This window comes from Triturus cristatus, chromosome 10 (assembly GCF_964204655.1).
Source record: "Triturus cristatus chromosome 10, aTriCri1.1, whole genome shotgun sequence".
Lineage (NCBI taxonomy): Eukaryota > Metazoa > Chordata > Amphibia > Caudata > Salamandridae > Triturus > Triturus cristatus.
In genome coordinates, this window is record NC_140593.1 from 1,161,385,079 (window position 1) to 1,161,402,322 (window position 17,244).

Consider the following 17,244-nt stretch of genomic DNA (forward strand, 5'->3'; position numbering starts at 1 on the left):
TCTTTGCATCCCCCCTTCCTGGCACTTTGCACTTTGCGCACCTTATCCACTTTGCCAATTTTTCTAAGGGCTAACTCAGTTATTTCAACTTTGAGTTTTGCATAACTTAACCTGACCTATTAGATTCGCGCATTTTTGCACATCATGAGTAATCTCTCTTTATTATTATTATTTTTGTCCCCCTTTATTGTTTTAGGCACTTTCCATTTCACACGTAAGCCCATCCATTCTCTAAGCCTATGGCGCAATCTCTGCAAATTCCAAATTCCAACTTTGTACTCAATTTTATATACTGCCTTTCATACCTATTTAAATTCACAGTATTTTCTGTATATGCATATGTATGCTATTTATATTAGGCATTATAATAGATAATGTGAGTAATTAACCGCATTTTATTTTCCAAAAGCCGGTTATACCTGTCTGGTTGTAGATAATACGTATTTTACAAGTATTCATGAGCAACAGAAGGTTTGACATCAAATGTGTATTTTATTTACATATTAGCCGTAAGTTGGTTTTGAGGTTCAATTTTGGCATTTTTACTGTTTCTATGTCCATGGCTTTCGAATCATGTGATGTGGCTACGTAATTGTATTTGCACTTTAAATAACTTTCATGGATTGGCTCCGACATGTCATGTGAACAAGGCTTTGACGAGCTGAAACGCGTCATGGCGAAGAAGGAGTAAACAATTAATCTGAGCACTTACTTTGGGTCTGTGTCCTGTTTTGACCGGCGGATTATTGTCACCGGATTGGAAATGAAGTAATATATATATATATATATATATATATATATATATATATATTTTTTTTTTTTTTCACCACGTTCTCCCGTCAGCTCCCCTGCTCTCAGCACAGCGGGTGCACCAGCCGCGAGGACGAAAACTCGCGAATTCACGCTAGCCACAGTTCAAAGATTGCTGCGCACTCCAACCAGTATTCTTAATTATTCAAATTTTTATTTGTTTGCAAACACGACAAAGTTACTGACAAACGCGTTTCAGCCTCCTGGCCTTCGTCAATGTCAGTGATTCCCTGCTCACACCCCCTATTTAAACACATCATTTCATTGGTTAGCAGGGTTTCCAATCAAAGCAAAGAATATACCACAGTGAAAAAGTAAAAATAAAAAACGGCCCTGCAGAGACTAAACATCACTTTGGGGAAATGTCGGCCATTTTAGCATTGTATTCCATCGCATTGAACAGAATGGCAGCATCACATTAAATACCACACTTTCACAAGAAAATCTAACGAAAAGCAATGAATTCATTCCTCAAATGGAGTTTGATCACAATAGAGTTTTTAAGCCTGTCTCAGTAAATCGCATACTGCTCATTGTAGGTAATGTGCCCCTATGCGTTTTTTGGAATTCCTAAACCCCTGAATTTGGGTGGGCGTGTGAACAGCGTGGTTAGAATATTAAGTAACAATCAATTCAAAATAAAGCTCTGTATGAGCAGACTCAGATTCCTGCTGTCTATCATGCTTATGGTGTTTTATCTTGAACTGCCAATTTTTCCCAGTCATTCAGCTCTAGGGGCACAGCGCATTGTTTCTACCAATGGAATTCTTATCCGATAAATGACCACAACTCCTCCTCCTGGTTAAGCCCCCCCGGGATCCTGGTACGCAGTTCCACTATGAGTTTGGCCTCCAGCTGTCTTAGTGTTTTCACTCTGTCTCCCCCTCTTTCAGCTGGCTGGATCTGATCCAGACAAAAATATGTCAATTTGTCACTCCTAGCCTCGTGCATGTTGGCAAAATGTCTTGCCACTGGGTATGTTCTATCCCTGTTGGTTATTGCACGTTTGTGCTCTAATACCCGTTTTTTCGCCGGGTGTATCGTGCTTCCAATATACTGTAACCCGCAGGGGCAGGTTAAACAGTATACCACGAAGTTGGAGTTGCAGTTCAGCAATTTATCAATAGGCCTCCTGTCCTTCTTTCCGGGTATGGAATAATCTTTGACCTTTTTGCAATTCTTGCAGGCCTTGCAATTCATGCATGGAAAGAAGCCCGTGGCCAATGGCTTGGTCCGGGGTTTGTCCTCAAAGTGGCTGCGCACCAGGATATCCTTTAAGGAAGAGCTCTTCCTATAGGTGATGTCAGGACCCGAGGGGATCAGTTTCCCAAGGACCCCATCCGTCATTAAAATATTCCAGTTTCTCTGAATGAGATTCCTGAGTTTTTGAGCCTCAGAAGAATAGGTCATGATTAACCTGACTTTCCCTTGCTCTTCTTCCGTTCCCTTCTTGTCTACTTGTTTCTGAGCTAGCAATTCTGGCCTGCTTCTGTTGCTTGCCTTGACTGTTGCTTCCTGCAGAACCTTGTTGGTATACCCCCTATCCCTAAATCTCTCTAGAGATTCAGTGGCCGCTTCTAGGAAGTCATCCGGTCGGGAGCAGTTCCTCTTGAGTCTTAGGAGCTCCCCGTACGGTATGCTGTTGATTAGATTACGGGGATGCTGACTCCAAGAGTGCAGAACAGTATTCCCTGCCGTGGGCTTTCGATATAGCTTGGTACAAATCTTGTTGTCTGTCACAAAGACTAGGAGATCTAGAAATGCTACCTCCTTGTCACTGATGTTACTTGTGAACTGTAGGTTCAACTCGTTCTCATTGAGAGATCTTATATAATCTTCTGCCTCTGTGCGTGTGCCTCTCCATACTATGAAGAGGTCGTCGATGTACCTTGACCATAACGCTATCTTGTCTAGCCAGATTTCATTTCTGTCCGCCCAGGCCACGTGCTTCTCCCACCAGCCCACGAAGAGATTCGCGTAGCTGGGGGCGAAGCACGTGCCCATCGCGGTGCCCTGTATCTGCAGGTATAGCTCCCCCGCGAACAGAAAAATGTTATTGTGTAGGCAAAAGGATGCTATTTCTAGTAGCATTTTATTGTGTTCCTGAAGCTTCAGGGATCTGGTCTTTAGAAAAAACTCAAGAGCTGCCAACCCTTGTGAGTGTCTAATGCTAGTATACAGACTGGTTATGTCTAATGTAATTAGCAAAAATTCAGTGTCCCAGGTAATATTCTGGATCTGACGAATGAAGTCGGTTGAGTCCAGGATGAATGAACTGAGGTCCTTTACCATTGGGAATAGGAAAGAGTCCACGTAAATGGAAGCCTTCTCGAGGAGACTTCCCAGCGAGGACACTATTGGGCGTCCTGGCGGTGCATTGATGTCCTTGTGGACCTTTGGAAGGTGGTAAAAGGTGGGCAGAACTGGACATTCGACCCTCATATATTGAAATTCGTTGACCTCTAGAATTCCTTTACTACTCCATTCTTCCAGAAGGTCATGGAAGGCCTGTATACTTTTATTATAGTCCTCTCTCTTGATGAGTCTATAGCTTTGTGAGTCGCCCAGTAAGCGAAGGGCCTCCCGTTTGTACAGTTCCTTGGTCATTAATACGACGTTCCCTCCTTTGTCTGACTGCTTAATCACCAGTTTGGGGTCGTTTGGGGTCGTCTCGTAGGGATTTCACAGCTTCCCAATGTTTCCTCGTGAGATTATATTTTCTTCTCCCCCCGGGAGTGATGGTGGCAACTCTGAATTTGTCAAGGTCCTTGATTACTGCCTCGTGGAAGCAGTCAATCGCATCATGTGGGGTCTGCGGGATAAATTTAGATCGTGGTTTGAACTCACTTTTCCCGCTGCTCTGTTCAATCCCAGTCTCTGCCAGTAATTGAGTGTTGCTTTGAGTGTCCACATCACCCTCCACTAGCTCGGATTCGTGGAGATCACGGATCGTTGTTAGGATTTCCAGATCGCTGCCTACCAGGTTTCCCAAGGCCGATCCTTCCATGTCTTGCTGTTTCTTCTTGGGGCCTGGGTGCATGGCGAAGATTTTGCGAAGTTTAAGTTTGCGGACATATTGGTACAAGTCAATGCGTGTTGTCGTATAGTATATGGCGTACCAGGATCCCGGGGGGGCTTAACCAGGAGGAGGAGTTGTGGTCATTTATCGGATAAAAATTCCATTGGTAGAAACAATGCGCTGTGCCCCTAGAGCTGAATGACTGGGAAAAATTGGCAGTTCAAGATAAAACACCATAAGCATGATAGACAGCAGGAATCTGAGTCTGCTCATACAGAGCTTTATTTTGAATTGATTGTTACTTAATATTCTAACCACGCTGTTCACACGCCCACCCAAATTCAGGGGTTTAGGAATTCCAAAAAACGCATAGGGGCACATTACCTACAATGAGCAGTATGCGATTTACTGAGACAGGCTTAAAAACTCTATTGTGATCAAACTCCATTTGAGGAATGAATTCATTGCTTTTCGTTAGATTTTCTTGTGAAAGTGTGGTATTTAATGTGATGCTGCCATTCTGTTCAATGCGATGGAATACAATGCTAAAATGGCCGACATTTCCCCAAAGTGATGTTTAGTCTCTGCAGGGCCGTTTTTTATTTTTACTTTTTCACTGTGGTATATTCTTTGCTTTGATTGGAAACCCTGCTAACCAATGAAATGATGTGTTTAAATAGGGGGTGTGAGCAGGGAATCACTGACATTGACGAAGGCCAGGAGGCTGAAACGCGTTTGTCAGTAACTTTGTCGTGTTTGCAAACAAATAAAAATTTGAATAATTAAGAATACTGGTTGGAGTGCGCAGCAATCTTTGAACTGTGGCTAGCATATATATATATATATATATATATATATATATATATATATATATATATATCGCCAAGTTCCATGTATGTGGAGTTAGGTGTAGAGACTCTATACTTTCCTGTTTATATTTCAGATTCTATACTATGTCCTCGATATTCTGTGCCATTGATATTCTGGTTTTGATATTCAGAATGCACATCTGGGGATCATGCTTATTTTCTTCTGTCTGGAACACCAGGCTGTTCCTGGTGGTCCTGAATAGAGAAAAAAGCATGTCATAATGCCCGCCCTATATAGAGGAGATGGTCTGAGATGTTTAGACCAATAGCCTAATGTCTATCATGCATTCGGACTCCACCAGCAGAAACATGACAGCCGACGGACTGTCAGTTTGGCAGACTCCACTACAAACATGGTGGTGCAGATTGTCCGCTAATCTCCAAATAACCACCTCAGTCTGGTTTGCGGGCCACCCATGTGTTCCTCTGCACCTCACTTTCTTTTCTTGGATGACCTCTTCCTAGATGGTGTGGTCGATGGCAGGGAAGGTCCTGGCACCCTGACTCATACTCCTCTGGGCTCACCTGATCAGCTGAATAGAATAGTGTGAAACAATAAAGGATGCAGCTCTGGTCTTGGCCTCAAGCCCAGCTGATGCTAGGTTCCCAGTGCCAGAACTTCTTTGCCAAAGAGGATGAAGCAAATCCTGCCCAAGGCTGCCAGTGTCCTATAACTTACTTAGAGGACATTTGCACTCAGAGAGACTAGCTAGAAAGGCACACTTGTCACAATACATCGCACTGTTCTTGTTGGGCAGTCGCGAAACTATGAAACAGTGACACAACCAATGATGCCGTTCCCTCAGGGCAAGGAAGACCTATATACTGTGCAATGTGCATCAGACTGCTTCCTCTGGACTCATTAAAAATTGTGCAAAAAATGTTACCTAATTGAAGTAAATGGGTGCTTTGTATCCAGTTGGGTTCTGTGAGGAAAGCTGACCTGATTGCACACAAATTGCACAATAGATCCAATGCCCCGCCCAGCAATGACCCAGAAAGCATTGCATAACGCACCTCAATGTCTGCACACTGGGATCACCCTCGAATATTGAAAGAAATAATACTATCATTTATAAAACTGTAAACTCAAATCAAGAAGGCAAAAAACAATTACACAAAATGAAAGTAATGAGACTTGAGAGGTACCCACCTTATATCTGTCAGTGCTAAGTGGTAAGACTGAAATAAGACATGCACACGTGTTTATAAGCTCGGCTGCATCCAAGCCATAGACAAGAGATGTATATTGTCCAAAACATCAATTATAGCCCACTTAGTGCGCCTCCAAGTATACAGGACTGATGAAAGAGCACCTTGTATCTGAAAGACCAGAGAGCTAGCTGCTGGGAAGGAAAGCAAGACATAGGGGTCTCCTTGAAAGTGTCATTGAGGTGAATGGATGAGACTGTAAGAGGAGGGGTCTGTAAGGGTGGAGGTGGAGACAGGCAGGTTGGAAGAGGATGAGAGCCACAGGAGTTATGAGAGTACAAATTACAGCCTTTTAGCTGCAGGGAACTACACAGGCGGACACAGAAAAATAGAGAGATCCAGAGGTGGACAAAGGAGCCGAGAAAGCTCAATAAGGGTCATTTTGGCGCTATGCTGAAGGTTGCCATAGGAGGTATCTCTATCATCAACTATTTGTATTTTGCATAACTAATTGTATGACCGTTTTAACTCCACCATGCTGATAACAGCACCAGATTGATACGCGTTTGAAACATTAGAAGAAAACTGTCCATGGCATTTCAAACTGATTGTGTATTCCAGTGGCATAGTAAGGGTGTCCTAGGATCTAATACAAGCAAGACCAAATTGGTACCTCGACCCCTTATTTTATTTACACAGATACACACACATGCACGTACACACACATACACATGCCATCCCTGCGCACACATAACCTCATTCTTCTTCCTCTCTCCCTCTCTCTCTCTCAAAGTCCTCTGGAAGTAAACTAGGACTGTCAAATATACACCCACATCATGGTAAAAACAAGGTCATTCCACCAGGATCATGATGATCGACCTGGATTCATTCCCCAAAGCTGAAATGGGGCAACTCATGATCACATTTCTGCCAGCTTTCTCTGATCGGTATCCTGGATGAAGTTGAGGAAAGTAATTTTTTCAGGGTCAGGCAGAGAAATATACAGGAATGTTCAAGTGACTGTGGTTCCATGCATCAAGGTGGAGCAGGCATCAGCCAGACAAACAAGACTTTTATAATGAGATGCCATGGAGAAATGCTCATTTCATTAGGCACAGTAAGGCCCATAAGACTGTGCTGTTCGCAACAACAATCCTTCCTGTTCTCTTGTACACATTTCCCAAGTGTAAATTTCTGATGGTCCTGCCAAGCAGCCTCTCACTTTGAAGCACAAGTTATCGGTCAAGTTTAAATTTTATTGTAATTTATGGTTACGGAACTCCTAAAGGGTCCACATAAAATCACATAATTACATAGGTCTAAATAGAATAGGATTCTAGTTTACAAATGAATACACATAATAAAATACTCCACTGCACTATGAGATCTAACATATTAGATATTCAAGGTTCTAAAAGCTTTCACGTCTCAGAATTTCCAACACACAGCAACATGTTATACATAACAGGATATAAAGTGTCTTTTGTGACATCAGTGCAAGAAATTAAGAATTATATAAAAAAGAGAAACAAATGTATATACACAATGTGGCAATAAAACAGTACACATGACTAATACATATGAGGTAAAAGAGTGCTCACTTGGGAGACACTATCGGCCTGTAAAAACATACAAACTAATAAACTGTAATATAATTTTAAGAAACATTTAAAACCGTAAAGAATTCTATTACAGAATATTTCATTTGGAGGAGCACAAAGTGATTGCAATACTGCTGATGCTGAGAGAATGAATAACTGCAAAAATATTGGATTCAGCCATTTCCCAAAAAACATGGTAAATATCCTGGAAACCATTTTTACACAGGTTGCAGATCACTGATAAACCATACCATTTAGCTAGAAGTATGACCGGCTTCAGCAATATCCCAAAAAAGTGCACTGCATAAGGCAGATTCCACAATATATAAGCCTGTGCTTTGTTTATCAAACAGGAATCAATAGCGGGTTGGTAACCCATCTTTAAAGATGCAGGCCTCCTGTGTTGGCAATACCGAAACTTAAGAACCAGGTGGCCTATTTTAAGGTAACGTTTATTTGGTGGAACATCAAAGTAAAAATCAGAGAAGGGTCTAATTTCTGAAAATCTGTCGCAGTCATAACATTTCTGTAGATTAATTCATTTTCTTTTGGGCAATCTAACATTTCTTTTGTAGCCAGAACCTAAGTGTACCAAGGTTGCTCTTTGCTAGGCCAATAGCCCAACTCACTATCCCTGAGAGACCCTGTACAAAAGCACTTCTCAACCCAAATTCTAGCCTTAGGTTGGCCATGGAAAGAGCTGGGCTAACCCAGGCTAGGCTTCTAAGAATTCAACCTTCTATTATATTTAAGAAGCCCCATTTTGATACATCAACCAATTCATGCCATATAATAAGGAAGTGGGAATCTTAGCACGATAAACCTCCAATAAAGGTACACATGTCTTCCCCTGGCGAGGAGGAGCCCAGACATTTAGCCTGAGTAGTGGCTTTAGACATATTCCTTTCTATATTTTGTCACGTGGATTTCCACACACTATCTTCCCCCAAAAAAGGACACCGTTTCACAATCTACAATTTTCGGCCATCCAAAAAAAATATGCAAAATTTCCATATTTCGGCTTCTTCCTTCCATGCACACATATCATTTTACATTTGGATACATTGATTTTTAAGTAGTGAGCCTCAGCATATTTTTGGAGTGTCTGCAGATGACTATTTAAGCCCTTCAGGGTTAAATTAAAAATTATAATGTTGTCTGCATAAAGTAGGCACATAATAGGCTTTCCCCCATCTATCAAGGCAATATGCTCAATTTGGGCCAAATGATTAGGGAGGTCTGATATATAAAGGGATAAGAGAAGGGGGCAAGCAAGCACCCTTATTTTAACCCATTTGGGGTAGGGATAGCTTGTGATAAACCCCTATACCCACCCAAAAAAACTTTACACCAAGTATTGGTGTGAAGGATATAGTTTATAAAATGCTGTGGGTAGGTCAGTAACAGTCATGTATACTTTTCCCCCTCTAACTTTAACATATTTTTCATATATGATCTTAAGGGCAGTCATATTATCACTCGTTCCATGCTTAGTCCTGAACCTAGTTTGCTCCATAGTTATCATTTTAGGAACTTCTGCCCATTCACTAATATGGGTCAAAAGGCATTTAGCAAAGACTTTAGCCACCACATCAAGAAGGGAGATCTGATGATAGTTTTCTGGTAGGTTACGATCTCTCTTCTTAAAAATAGGAACTATGATACTTCCCTTCCCAGAGGAGGGAACTATTTTCCTTTCATAGCAACATTTAAAAAATGGGCAAATATTTTTACTCAAAAGAGGCCAATTTATTTTACAACAGTGTTTGGTACTTTGTTGGGGCCCATCATCACTGAAGTGTGCTGTCTCCTAATTACAAGTTATATCACGTTTACAGCGAGTGAGCCATACAGAGAGGAATCTCCCTATACTATAAAGTACTCTAAAATGCCCTCATTTGATGGGTAGAGACCCTGGATAAAATTGGCCCATCTTAGTTCTTAAATAGCAACAGGGACAGATCTAGTTCTGGCTCCCCAACCCTCCCCAACAGGAGTCCAGAAAATCCTCATCTGGCCTTTTAATACTGCTTCCCTAAGTTTTTTCCAAAATCTATATTGCTCTTCTTTTCTAAACTGAACCTCCAACTGACTCCTCTTCCTTTTTAATAAAAACATTCTAGTATGTCTTTCAGGGGAATAATCAAGATATTGCTTTCTTAACCAGAGCATTTATTTCTGAATTTAACCAGAGAAAGAGAGGGGGCAGGCATTTCAAACATCCCTTTGGGTTCACTTATTTTACTGCTTTCACTAGCATCTGCATAAAAGTAATAAAATGTTTTTTTTTCCTTTCCTGCCCAGTCAGACAGTTTATTTTGAGAGGCCTCTAAGGAACCTCTAAGGTCCACGGTTGCCCAATGATCCCAATGACTTCTCCCTGATTTTTTATTAAACCTCACAAACTGACCATCCAACTTCTACGAACTAATGGGAGACGTATTAAAATTTACAAAAAAGTTTAGGAGATTATGATCACTATGGAAGGAAATGATAACCTTTAAGTCACCCAGTAAAAAGAAGGAAGCACAATTTACCACCACATAATCCAAAATAGATGCTCCCCCTGACGTATTATGTGTATAGGCTGTGGGAGAGTCGGAGAGTAACCTCCCATTCAACCTATTTCAGCCCAGCCGCTAAGATTTTCCCTCTCTTATTAGTTCTTATGTTTTGGGGAAAGAGAGCGTGTGGTATGCGCCTGGCTTCCTCTTTTTCCCATAGTAGATTTAAGGCAGAATTAGAAATTTTATAGCTCAGATCCCTAAACAAAATTATGTGTGAGGGAAAGTCCTTGTTGTACACTTTCTTAATATAAGAAAAAATCTTCACTTCACATTAATCTTATTAGACAGTAAACATGTCACCCCTCTTTGCATGTCCTCTCCTTCAAGGTGTTGCTTTACAATCTAGAATGATAAAATCATCGTAAATCGATTCACTGATGCACCAAGTCTCCTGGAGACAAACCACATCTGCCTCTAATGAACCCATTAAATAATACAACTTCTCCACACTATTCTTAATTCCTGTTATATTTTTAACTCATTGCCAATAGGGAAGGTATTGCAAATGGTTACTCTGGAGAACACTAGATAGTGCACTAGATAACAAATTCCATTTAAGGATTTCAGGATTCCCTGAGAGGAAAAAGCGGAAGATTCTCTAATCAACACTTGTCTGCTGTATCTATCTAGATGGATTTGTATCCCTTTTACATTGGTTAAAAAACCCCTACTACAAGGTAGAGGTTGGTATAGTGGAGACCTTTTATCCACAGCAATTGGTATAACATCAATCCCTGTACTTTTTTAACCTTCAGACAATTTTAATATCAAATTTGTAGCAATTTCAGAATAGAAAATAACCCTTTAAATTATTTAGGCAGTAAGGCCCTGTTTCATATTAAATATCCATCAAATAGGGGAATAAAATCAAATATATGTGTCTACATTACACCAGGAAGGTTCTGATCCTGCTATCTCTGAAGACCTCTCTTTATACCAAGGAGCATTCATTTGATTCAGTGAGGATGGTATATAAGAGAGGGATGCCATTTGATCTATCATTGCTATCATTGGTGCCACTGGAAACCCCTCTGCCAATACATTAGCATGATCACTATCAGGGACTATTGGGTTAAATGGAGTTGAGATGGAAAGGGGTGACGCCCCATGCACAACAATTGACCCTGCTGCAGACCCCCCATGCAACCGTGGTGGGGGCAAAGACCGCCCGCCACGGATCCGTCACAGTCAATTGTTACATTTGCCTGGCGGAGCGGAAATTATGTGTAATATGTGGCGGTGCCTAGCAGGCACCTTCCTCCAAATTACAATGCTGGCTGCAGCCAGCCTTTCCATGGCCCGTTGCAAGCCCCTTCTGTGTTGGGAGGTTGGTGGTGCACTGGGGGGGGGTACCCATCTACATTTGCCTGCACTAAGTGCAGGGAAAAGCACAACATGTATTTTTAGCATTGTGGACGGTGCTGCAGCTAGCAGCACCGTCCGCAATGTTAAAGTGCATGGATGTGCCCGCCATGGTGGTGGGAGCAACGTACTATGACTAGCGGGACTGCCGCCTTACAGGCGGGTGGTCCCAAGTAGGGGTGGGCGGAATTTGCGAAATTAACTTCCGCAAATTATCGCGAAAATGCAGAAAATCTCCGCAAACACGCCGGAAATATCGCGAAGACGCGGAAGTTTTTTTGCCGCCTGTTCGCGGTATTTTTTGCGTGATCACGGGTCGCCAACTTACCCATGCGGTTGCTCACGGGCGTGGCCATCTTGTTTTCACTTGTCCCGCCCTCTCGCGATGTTTACTTCCTGTTCCGGGTCGCGCAATGCATGTTCGCGCCTGTTCGCGGTCGATATTTCCTGTTCGCGACCGCTTTTACTTGATCGCGTTGCTTTTTGCTTGCTCGGGGAGAAAATATCGCGCGAACTTGCGCACGTGGTCGCAATGGGCGCGGCGTTCTTGTTTTTCACTCTATTGCATGGTTCTGGGGCCTGATTTTCAATCCTCCCTAAATCTTTTCAATCCTTTGTTTATAGCCACTTTTTTTGGATCTTTATTACTTATTATTTCTCTAACTATTTTCCTGCTTCTATATTTTTGGTTTTTGTCTACTTTTTTTTAGTTTATTAGCTACTTTTTCTCTTTGTATTGCCCGCTATTTATTTCCTTTACTCCTTTATTTATTTTACCTTTTCTTTCCCGCCCCGTCCCCAGAACCATGTCCAAGGGCAGGGCTGTTCGCCGGCGCAGCCAGAGCCGCGACCGCCTTCCTTGCGGAAGGCGGCGCCCACAAGGGGTGCAGGCACGGGCCTTATTTGGGGAGGCGGAGTTGGCTGCACTAATTTTCTTTGTGCAGCGCCACCTCCCCTCAACCCTGGCAGCAGGTGGCAGGCCTGGGTCCGGGTACGGCCTCCGGGAGCGTCGGCAGCGGTGGGGGAAGGTGCGCCGGGCAGTGTCGCGCATCTCTGGAGTCCGGTGCACCCAGGCACAGCTGACGCACCGGTGGTCCGACATCCTGGACCGTGAGCAGGACCTGCTGGACCTGCTAGGAGTGGAGGTCCCAGGGCTTGGTGAGTACCTATTTAATTATTACAACTTTGTGTCTGTTCTTCTGCTCTATGTTATATATTGCGAATATCTTTTTTTCCTTCCAACCAGCTAGAATGTTGCTGCTTACAATACATTCCAGGTTAATAACGTTTAAAAGTCTTCTGTGATTATGACACAGGTGCTCTTCTGCGCTACTACTAATCTTACTTGTTTGCAGCTTTGCGTTTGCGCTTGCTTAGCGTGATTCTTTACGAGTTTATTTGAGAGAAATTAAGTTACGTAATGCTACAGTGACTCACGTCCACTCCTTACTTTGTCCTGTCAATAATAGATAGGGGCAGATTGATACTTAGGTTTAGGTACTTTGTATGAGCTTCTAATTGGTTAGTGGTATGCGTGATGCCCCCCCTCACTCAGTTACGTGACGTGCTGCTAGTACGGCAGTCTTTAGAACCTTTTCTAGTTTGTTCAATGAGTGGAGGTAGGCTTAGCAGTTACTTAGCAGTAGCAGATCAGCATCAATCAAACCAAAATTTGGTGTATACAAAAAATGTAGTCATGTTCATGTGTCCTCCATGATTGGACCATACACATTGTTGAGGAATACAGTGGAAATGCATACTTAATGTACAATTGACATGCCTGGAATAGGTGGGCTAGGTTGGGTGGTACGTTGTACTACTACTTAGGCTTAGTTGTAACTTAGTTTTCTGGAATCAGAATGGAAGACTGGATTACTGTTGATAAATAGTAACTTAAGTAGTCGAACTGCGAATCCCCCGATATTACATGTTGACCAGATGAGATTGGTCAATGTAGTTATTGCAATTGTTGTTTACATAAGTGTTTTTTGACCGTTGTTGAAAAATATTGTATTTGTTTGACACCATCCATCAATGTTTTTCTCTTTCTTAATTCTTATATCTTTCCTGTCCATCAGCACCCAGGGGCAGACCGACAGGGACTGGGCAGTCGGCGGGACAGGAACACCACCAGGAGGACACCGCTGAGGGCTCCTCTGCTGGCCCCAGTAAGTCTTCTTGTTTTTAATACTATTTCTTATTCCATAACTTTTACTGCCCCATTTCTCCCGAACTATAGTGTGTTTCCAAATGCTATTTTTTTACCACCAATTATCCTTCGATCTGTACGGTTTCAAAAAGCTTATCCCTGCCTCCGCTATGATGACTGAGTACTACTACATACTATCAGTCTGTCTGTCTGTACTGTAGTAGCTAGTCTTGCCCAGTTGGCCAGTGCCACTCTTTGTGAAAGGTTGTAATATAAAACTCATATTTACCAGTAGCTCGTACAATCCGTTGGGTCGTTGTCTTGTACTACTTTTACTCTTATTGATGTTGAGGCTTTGAAAATTCACAGCAACAGCCCTACCAGATTTCTTAATATTTTGATATGATACCCTATAGGACATACCACTGTTGTAGGGATCTTGCACATACATTTGCAGCAGAAAATAGGATGTTGGTGATGGTAGGTTGGACCTTCCTTGCACACCTCAATCAGAAATTCCGCACCCACCACAATTCCACTGCTTGACTATAGTACTGTCTTGTCATACCTATTAGGTCTCGGAACCCTCCCCCCAAGATACCCAACAAGGCGACAACCCAGAACATAATACACCCAACCTCAGTCGTGGAAGCAATTCACATGCACACCCTTACTTTAGTTTGCTCACTCGTGTAAGTTAGTCCACTCCACACCAAATACCACGAAGTCTATGTAAGTTTAAAATGTTTATTTCAATTTGAGAAGGTCTGTACACTTTTCTTAGCAACACCAACCGGCAAATCAATAACATTAAAACAATATACATTGTTACACTTATACAGTTGGGAATTAAATCATGATAACTGAACAGTGGTGGAAGGCAGCAGCACCATCCCATAGCAATTTAGCTTATATACATTTATAAATGAAGATGTGAGTGAAGGGACCCCTCACCTCAGAAGAACCTAGTACTGGTAGTTGGTGCATCGTTCAGAAGCTCTGGTTCGTAGAAGGGAATCTTGCGTCTGTAATGCGAAAAAAAAAATGGTGTGCGTTAGTATATTGCAACTTGCAAGCATTTCTAAGCCGTGCCAAAAAGTGTAGCATCTATGGATAAGGAATATGGACTAACAGTAACAGTAGTACACCAGTTCTTCCGAAAAAAGTGGCTTGTTAATGTTTGTTGACCGCTTGTACGCAGCGCGTAGACTAGACAGTAGCAGTGTGAGGCAGGTCATGTGGGCTCAAAGGTGTCTTAATAAGCTGCAAGGTAAAGGTAACGTCACATGTGCATGGCTAGGGCTAATCAAGTAAATGCTACAATGATCATATAACTATTAGTGTCTACTCTACTACTACCTGATTTGTACTAGTGATGTATGTTAGTATTAACTCATTTTTCAACCTTGCTACTGATCAATAGGGGGGAGGTGTATATGTCGCCTAATAAATGTGTAATGTTTTCTAGGTGCACTACCGACCACCATTGCTGGGGCCAGCGAAGGCGACGCCGAGGGCGAGGATGCGGCAGTTGCAGATAGCAACGGAGAGGTAGGGGGAGTGGCAGCACCAGTGGCAGGCGGTGGTAAGTTAGATTCATAATCTTTAACTATTGTTGAAGTTGACAGCACACTCACTGCAAAGGTGTACTGTATGTATATGTATACTGTACAGTTGTGAATTAGGGCCCCATTAGGATGGTGGGCGTATTGCCCCCGCCGGGCCGGCTGGAATTCACTGCCGTCACCGCAGGGGCAAACCTCCCGCCATCCCTGTAGAAAATATTCAGACATGTCCAGGCGGAAAAGGGTTCAATATGGCGGTGGTGTCTCTCTCACCACACCGGCAGCCATATAATCTGCATATGCTTGGGGGCCTACCGACGTGACAGGCTCCGTGCGGGGCCCGTCATGTTGTGCTTGGAAAAGCAGCACAACATTTTAGCATTGCTTTCAGCAAAGCCAACCAGAATTTAAATTTAAAAAAACAGGGTGCGCCCGCCACTGTGCCGGGCGCATCATCCTAATTAATTGTCCCCACGGGATCCCCACCCTTTTTAGCAGTCAAAGTCCGCCCGCTATCTGATGTCGTAAGTAAGTATGAGTTCTTGGGGACATTTGAAGAGTGAACTAGAAGACTAGAATTCCCTTTAATTGGTATAGGACTAGGAGCCAGAGTATTGAGTAACCAATGTCCTCATCTATCTGATTTCAACTCCGCTTTGAAAGTTTTATGGAGAAGAGCACCTGGTGCACTGTTCAACTAAAAAGTGTAAGACAGGTGGAAGGAAGAAGGACGGGCGACATTTAAAATGTTATGTACTACTGTGCTTTATTTTATAGTGCTACTCTACCATGCCACTATGTGTATAAATAATTACCTTGTCCTACTGTTTTATTAAGACTATATTTTACAATTGTCTTGTTTTTTTCTTTTTGATACACAGCAACTCCGAAACTCAACCGTAAGGAGTTGGCCGCCAAGGCACGGCGCCGGAAGCTGGAGGCAATCCAGCAGGAATACCGGCAGCTGGTGGTCCTAGCCGAGGAGGGGGAGGAGACTGCAGCAGCTATTGAAGCCTCCTCCAGTGCCCCGGGCCCCAGCCACCGCCCTTTAGCGGTACGGCGCCACCGCCTGGCGGCTGCCCGCCGCCACCGTGTCATCTCCGGTGCCCCCCCCCCACTGTGGCTGCAACTGCCGCGGCCTTAGACGCCGCGTCGCTCATTTAGAGGATGAGATGCGCCAGATGCGTGTCCTCCTCCAGTCCCGCCCCACCAGTTAGTCCCTGTCACTGCCCCTTTTTTAATTCCTGTTCGTTCTTTACTCGTTTGGGCGTTCTATGGACAGTGGTTGGGGTTAGGGAGGTGGGTGGGTGAGCTTTTGTGGGTTTAGTTTATTTGTTAGGGTACATTAAATATATTTTTCTATGTTACATGCAATGTTGTTAAGGTTTTGTAGGTGGGGTAACTGTTGTACATCACACTGTTTCCTTGCTGGTGCATGGCCGCCCATAGCCTGTGTTTGATTTCAATAATTTGCTGACTGTATAAGACACAAACAGATAGACGCGACACACCTCACTCATTGACTGGTCCTTCTAGTACTTTCAGTCTGTCCTCTAGTCTATGCATTCTTTGGAGTGGTGTTTGAAAATGAAATCATTGACAACATGTCCATTATTAATTCTGCCTCCCCCAAACTTCTCTCTTACCGGTGCTTGATGTTTATGTCCAACTGTGGCACAGCACTGGCTGCATGGTGAAGATGGTTTCCTTTTTCATACATGCCATGATTGGGGTGGTGGTGGTGGTAGTATAGTAGTAGTAGTATACACTGGCAGGGTGGCAGCATTTCCAAAAAAAGAAAAGGAGATAGTCAATCGCCTTTGAGAGACTGTTAGAGGAGTAACAATTATATGCTCAAATATTTGACAAAAAAACTGAATGGTGGTTATTATGAGGATAGCCTACTAGACAGAGTTACAAACTATAGTTTTGTCGACTCGAGTCACTGGACTATGCCTACAGTCTAACAGTTAGTTCTGTATATGAGGAATGACAACAAACAAATCCCATCAATGCCGGCAATTCATGCTGAGGTATATGTTCCTTTGTTAAATAAAATAACCTCTGAAATATCCTACTCATGGGTGGGCAAGCAGAAGAAGATCATCGCTCTACATTGAAATTGAAGTAGTGTTGCTTTCACCACATCC